This window comes from Hemicordylus capensis, chromosome 3 (assembly GCF_027244095.1).
Source record: "Hemicordylus capensis ecotype Gifberg chromosome 3, rHemCap1.1.pri, whole genome shotgun sequence".
Taxonomy (NCBI): domain Eukaryota; kingdom Metazoa; phylum Chordata; class Lepidosauria; order Squamata; family Cordylidae; genus Hemicordylus; species Hemicordylus capensis.
The window spans coordinates 151,037,695-151,044,271 of record NC_069659.1 but is presented as its reverse complement, the minus strand read 5'-3'; positions in this window follow the sequence as shown (position 1 = coordinate 151,044,271).

Below are 6,577 nucleotides of genomic sequence, written 5' to 3'. Positions count from 1 at the left end.
AAATGAATAAATGGATGGATGGATGGATGGATGGATGGATGGATGGATGGATGGATGGATGGATAGGGTTAAGGGATGAGGTTTCTTGATGGTGACTCACACTTTGGGACACAGAACACACTTGGTGGGGAATTACTGGACGCTACCTAAGGGTAAGGTGAAATTTCAGCCAATTGAGGCGTTTATGAGCGGATTCAAATGATAACAGTCCAGGACACATGAAGGAAGAGGGGCTGTGCCAAGAGCTTGCCCAAGTGCCCATCCAGGCAGCTTTCCTGCCTAGGGCATCCTCCCTCACTCCCCTTAGTCTACCAGCCTTGTCAGAGAATTGTCCGTGGGACAGTGGGCTACTTTGCAGTGTACAGCATGAGTACCACCTTGTGCAACTAGATTACCGTGTAGTAAATTTGCAATTAGTGCCCACAGATGGTTCTTCTCATGAGCACAACTAAGGAGCAAATAGCCCCACCCGGAAAAGGAGCTGGGGGCCCCTTCCCCACCCTTTCTGTGTAAAAAGTAGAACTTGGCTGCTCCAGCTTCCCTGCTTGGGTCTGCCTTTTATACTCCCCCCCCCCAGCTACTTGCCCCCCTCCTGGCACTCTGATGGGCTTGTGAACATACGTGACTGTTGCTCTCTTCTCAGGGAGCAAAGCACTAAATGCCTGTCCTGTCATTTCGTGCCCTCGCCTGGCCCTACCACTTGCCAGGTGGGGGGAGCAAGGGAAGGAGTGGGAATAAGGGGTGCCCCCTAGTGGCTGTGTGGCTTGACAGGCTGGCCAGTCTGGGATGAAGTGTGGTGGCATCCCTGTAGCCTGGCAACTCCATCGCTGCCCGGCTTATAGGAGGGGCAAGGCCGGTTTTCCGAGAGGCTGCCAGCGAGAAGTGCCAAAAGCATGGAGCAGCCACATTTTTGGGAGGGTCTGTGCTACCTCTATGATTGGGGTTTGGAAATGGGCGCAAAACCATGGTTATATCTGAGTCAGCAGTTGGACGTAACTCTTCAGCGGCATAACCATAGTTGGCGGTGAAGCTTAGAGAAGGTTCCAACTGCAGTTTGGCAAGGCAAAAGCAAGTTAACTTTTGGCCTATAACCGCAGTTCTGTGCACTTGGGTGTAATGCAGTTACAACCTCGACCAGCTATAACAGAGGTTATCCTATACATCTGAACCTGGTCATAGTCTCCTAAGAGCTCTCCTTCAAGCCAAAATCTGGATACCTGCATCTGGGTCAAGAAGGTGGGGGGACACACATATAACAATGTCAATTAAAGGCCAAGGAGAGCTGATTTTGAACAAGTTGTTCTAGTGAGAACTAATCTGCCTACTTTCTTTTCACTATCACTACAACTGGACTAAATTTGGTTCAGATCAGTTAGACAGTTGGCAAGTTAGCCCACTTGCACCTCAAATGTTCATGCGCCCACCATATTGAATTGGGGTGGGTGACATCATCACAAACTATGCATTTGAGGTGTCCCTACAACCAGGGCCACACCAAGATGATTTGGACACCTGGACCACCTGGATCCCTCAGCAGCAAGGGTCCCCCACACACACACGAGGGCCCCCAAAACCTCCTTTGGGGGCAGCTCACTAAACCTCTGGTTTTTGGTTTTTGGTGGGTTTTTTTTACTTTACCCCCCTTACCGTGGCCAAGGGGTGCCTGTGGTAGGGAGCAGAGCAGTCCTTCTCCCTTCTCCCCCCTCCCCCGGCAGTGTAGAGACCAGAGGGACACTGGCCGTGTCCATTCGGGCCAGTGTCTTTAAAAAAGTGTGAGGTGCACCTGCATAGTTTAGAGATCATCACAAGTCACCACTGGGGGAGAAGGGAGATGGACTACTCCACTCCCCCCCCCAGACCTTGGAAGACCGGGTCCCCAAGGTCTGGGCGTTACTGTGCCTCTGCCTACAACTGTACCAAATTTGGTCCAAATCAGTTCCGACTTGCACCTCAAACATTCTCTGTACTGCTTATTTGGTCGTTGACCATAAAAAAATGAATCAATCAATCATTCATGTGTCCGCCATCTTGAATCAGGGTGGATGACATCATTAGAAACTATGTCCTTGAGCTGTCCTTATATGTCTGTCACTCACTACATCTGTAGCAAATTTGGTTCAGATCATTTAGGTGGATCATTTGTGGATCATTTAGGTGGACCAATCTTGGAAGGCAGAGGTGTACCGGAAGTTAGCCCTCTTGCAACTCAAAAGTTCTCGCATTTGCCATCTTGAATTGGGGTAGCTAGAGCACCAGGCAGCAGGGAAATGCCCCAGTGCACCACACCTCCTGTGGTGCATTGTGGAATTTCTGGACTCTGGGCTGCATTTCTCCGGCATCCAGATGGTTGCATAGCTCCTGGCAGTGCCTCTTGAGTGGGGGTGCGAGCCGAACGGCTCATGGAGATGAAAAGATCAAATTGGGGGAGGTAAGAATGATCTTGCCTTCCCCCCTGCCCTCCCCACCCTGCCATCCAGGGTCGTGTGAACAAACTTACTGAAAAATCTCTTGCAACTTAATTCTAAAAATGTTTACTTGGAAGGAAGCCCTTCTCAAACCAATCTCATAGCAAACTGTGCTGAAGATTACAGCATTGAAGTCAGTTCCTGCCAGTTATCCAAAGGTGTCAGTACAGGTGAGGAAACATCATCCATGCTGTGGGCATACCCCAATCCTGTGCAAATGCAGAAAACCCTAGAATGTGGTAGTTGGCACCCAATTCAAGTTCCTAAGAATATCTAACAGAAGTTGGCGACAAGTTTACAAAGACAAGTTTAGAAATGTATAGACAAAATCTAGTCCAATCTTGGAAGGCAGAGGTGTACTGGATTCAAATTTTTAGTGGTTCAATGTCCAGAGCTTCAGAGCAAGTCCACCTGGGGACCACCCATGCAATTTGCACAGCTGTAACAGTTCAAGAAAAGGTATGTTGCAATTGTGCATATAATGGGTCGCCATGAGTACAGAAGCCACATGGAGGTCCAGTTCATGCAAATGGCATTCCCATCTGCTTATCATCTGATGATTTTTTTTAAAAATTTATTTTTATATTTATCTCCTGCTCTTCCTCCATGGAGCCCAGAGTAGTGTACTACATACTTGAGTTTTCTCCTCACAACAACCCTGTGAAGTAGGTTAGGCTGAGAGAGAAGTGACTGGCCCAGAGTCACCAAGCTAGTATCATGGCTGAATGGGGATTTGAACTCGGGTCGCCCTGGTCCTAGTCCAGCACTCTAACCACTACATCACGCTGGCTCCCTGTGTCCTGTGACCTCTGATCTTGTGACCATCAGCTTGGAAGTGGACCTATACACTCCTCAGTTGCCCATAAGTGAGCCATTAATTAGTATGAACCAGTCCTTTCACTCTGTCCTAAAAGGTAACCACTTTTTTAAAGTAGCACTTTTAAAGACTCCAATCAGTTTATAAGTGGAAGTGGAAGTTAAGTCCCTTTTCTTTGTTCTGAAAAACAGTTTACTTCATCTTTGAATCTCAATCACTGTGATGTGCTCCATGGAAAAGACTTACTTACAATCTCTGATTTGTACATAATTGAAAATAAATTTTTAAAAATGAATAAAGGCACAATAATATGACACTTTTAGATGTAAACTAATTTCTTGACTTAACCATCTTTGCAAAAATATTAGCATCAATAATAACAATAATATTCAACTAACAGTTTTGTACAATTGCTTTGTTTAGGGGCCTAATAAAAATTGGTCATGTAAATTGGAAATGAGTGGGGGGGTTGTTTTTTGTTTTAATGCAAAATGAAGCTGACAGCATTCTTCTATTACTGGGGTCTTATTAGGGAAAAAATTCTCTGACATCTGTTTATCCCCTGCAGCCAACCTTGTATTCAGAATACAGTAATTGATTCACAGCAGCCACTTGGGATCTAACTGGCTCACTTTTTCCACACCGCACTACACAGGTATCTCTGCAGCTAATTCTGAATGTACATCTGCATCGTTATCTCCTGGTGAACTGTGACCCTAAACACTTTGGAGGCCCAGATGAAAGTGCTTCCTCAACCCTCCAGTGCTAGGGGTATAGGGGATTCTGCAGCCTGGCAATTCACACAGGACGCCCAATCAGAATCATCCCCTTTGAAGCCCTTCTCAGCTGGGAGACCATGAATGATTCATAACTTCTCTTCTGCACGGACTAAAGGAAGGAAGAGCAAAGCTGGTGTGTATTATTCAGGACCGCATCCTCAATAAGTCTCCATGTTCAGCAAATTGTTACAACGTTTTCTGCTTAGTCCTCACCTGTACACAGCCTCTCCTTTTGTGTACCACCTCTTCTCCTCCCCCCACCCCCATTTTAACAGATATAGGCTAATTGTTTGGACACTTTACTCACTAGCAATTCAACAAACAGAAAATTAGTCACAACTGTAAACAAAGTGAGGGAAAGAAGGTGGGGGGTAGGGGTTAGAACAATCTGACTCTAAGGAAGACCAGAAACTCTTTGCTTTGAGATGGCAGGGATAATGACTCAGGTGTGTCACAATTTCCATTTTCAAACCAATGCTCTCACAGAAGTTGGTACACTTTCCCAGAAGCCCAGTTTAGCTTTGATTTTTCTGGCTGATATCTGCCTTCTCTGTGCTGTAGTTTTACTATGATGCTGTACTTTCAATTCTGCACAAACTCCAGCCGCTGCTACATATTGCTCACCAGTGGCTAGCAGCAACACGGAATGCATTTTGCGATGTAAAATCCTTTCTGTTGAAAAGTGCTGTATACATATTCTAAATAGAAAATTCTAAGAAAATAGTTCCACCCAGATCACAAAGCAAATAAAAATCTAAGCCAAAGCGGCAAGTATTTGCCTGTAAGGTCATAAACACCTGACAAGAGATTATCAGGAATATTTGAACTCAAAGGGATTTAAGCACACTTCACTTTCTACGAAATGTGTCCAATATATGGATTTGGACCATTCATTTAGTGGTGGCTGATGGCGTTTGGAACTGGTGGAGATTTACAGGTGGGAACATTGCAGGCAAGAGAGTAAGAATGCCCGGAGAAGATTGCCCTTTCCTTACAATAATCAGTCATGCCATTTAAATAGTGATGAGTGTTCAAAGGATTTCACATATATTGGCTGCATCCACATGTAACAAAGACCTGTTCACCACCCCCACTCTTCTGTCTGCATTCAGACAAAATGAAGAGCGGACTCTCTGCAGTCAGGGAGGATTTTTAGTTTATGGGGGGAAGTTGACTAAGAAGAAAAATATTACCAGGTTATAAATGGTGTAGATAAAATGTTTTCTTTCTCTCTAAAAATACAAGAACACAGGCTCACACAATAATATTGTCTGGCAGTAACTTCATAATGAACACAAGGAAGTACCACTGCTTTAGGAACATAGGAAGCTGCCTTATACCGAGTCAGACCATTGGTCCATCTAGCTCAGCATTGTCTACCCAGACTGGCAGCAGCTTCTCCAAGGTTACAGGCATCTAGAGATGCTAGGGAGGACACCTGGAACCTTCTGCATGCAAGCATGCAGATGCTCTTCCTAGAGTAGCCTCATCCCCTAAGGGGATTATTTTACAGAGCTCACATGTAGTCTCCCATTCAAATGCAAATGAGGGCAAACCCTACTTAGCAAAGAGGACAATTCATGTTTATAGCCACAAGACCAGCTTTCCACCCCTTTATGAAATGCATAATTAACTTATGACATGTGCTACCAAAAGATGTAGTGATAAGTTATATGATTGTGAAAATGGGCTTAAATAACTCTAAAAATGGATTGCACAAATGCACGGAAAACAGATCTTTCAGTAGAGATTAATGATAACCACAAAATAGAACCTCTGTATTCAGAGGCAGTATACATGGAAGTGCCAGGTGCTTAGAACAAATAAATGATGATGTTCCCTCAATTTTATGCCCTACTAGTGAACTCCAAGAAGCATCTGGTGGTTGCTTTTGGAGAATGAATGCTGGAAAAGATTACACTTAAGCTGGTCTAGCATATCAATTCTTACATTATGTTCTTATGCACAGTAGTTTGCAGTTGTGTCCTTACAGATACTGTAAATTCCAATACAATCTGTTTGTTGTTTTTTTAACTTGACATGTTGATTTGGTGGTTTAGTTTTTTACATGTTCATATTGTGACTTTAGATTTTTATCTGGTCAAGTGTTAAAGACTCAAACATGATTATAACCATTTCATTCAGATGAATTTTATACAATGTGTTAATTTGTCTGCCAAAGCTAAATGTGTTACTTGCCTAATCAGAGGGGTTTTTTCCCCTGCATTCAATCCAATGGCTACAATTCATAATTAAACGTATATGTTTAGTAGGAAAAAAGCACATAATAGAACAACACTTACAACAGCTGTCTTAAACATTACATATCAACCCTACAGGCAATTGCAATATTTACTTTTGGATCATTTTTAACATTCTTGAGTAAAGCCTTGCTCCTTTCTATAAAGCTAAGGGCCATTTTGCACATTATAATTTTAGGTGTGTGCCTGAGATGTTTTAAGTGTACAGCTAAAAATATAATCTGTGAATGCAATCAATCAATCAATCAATCAAAT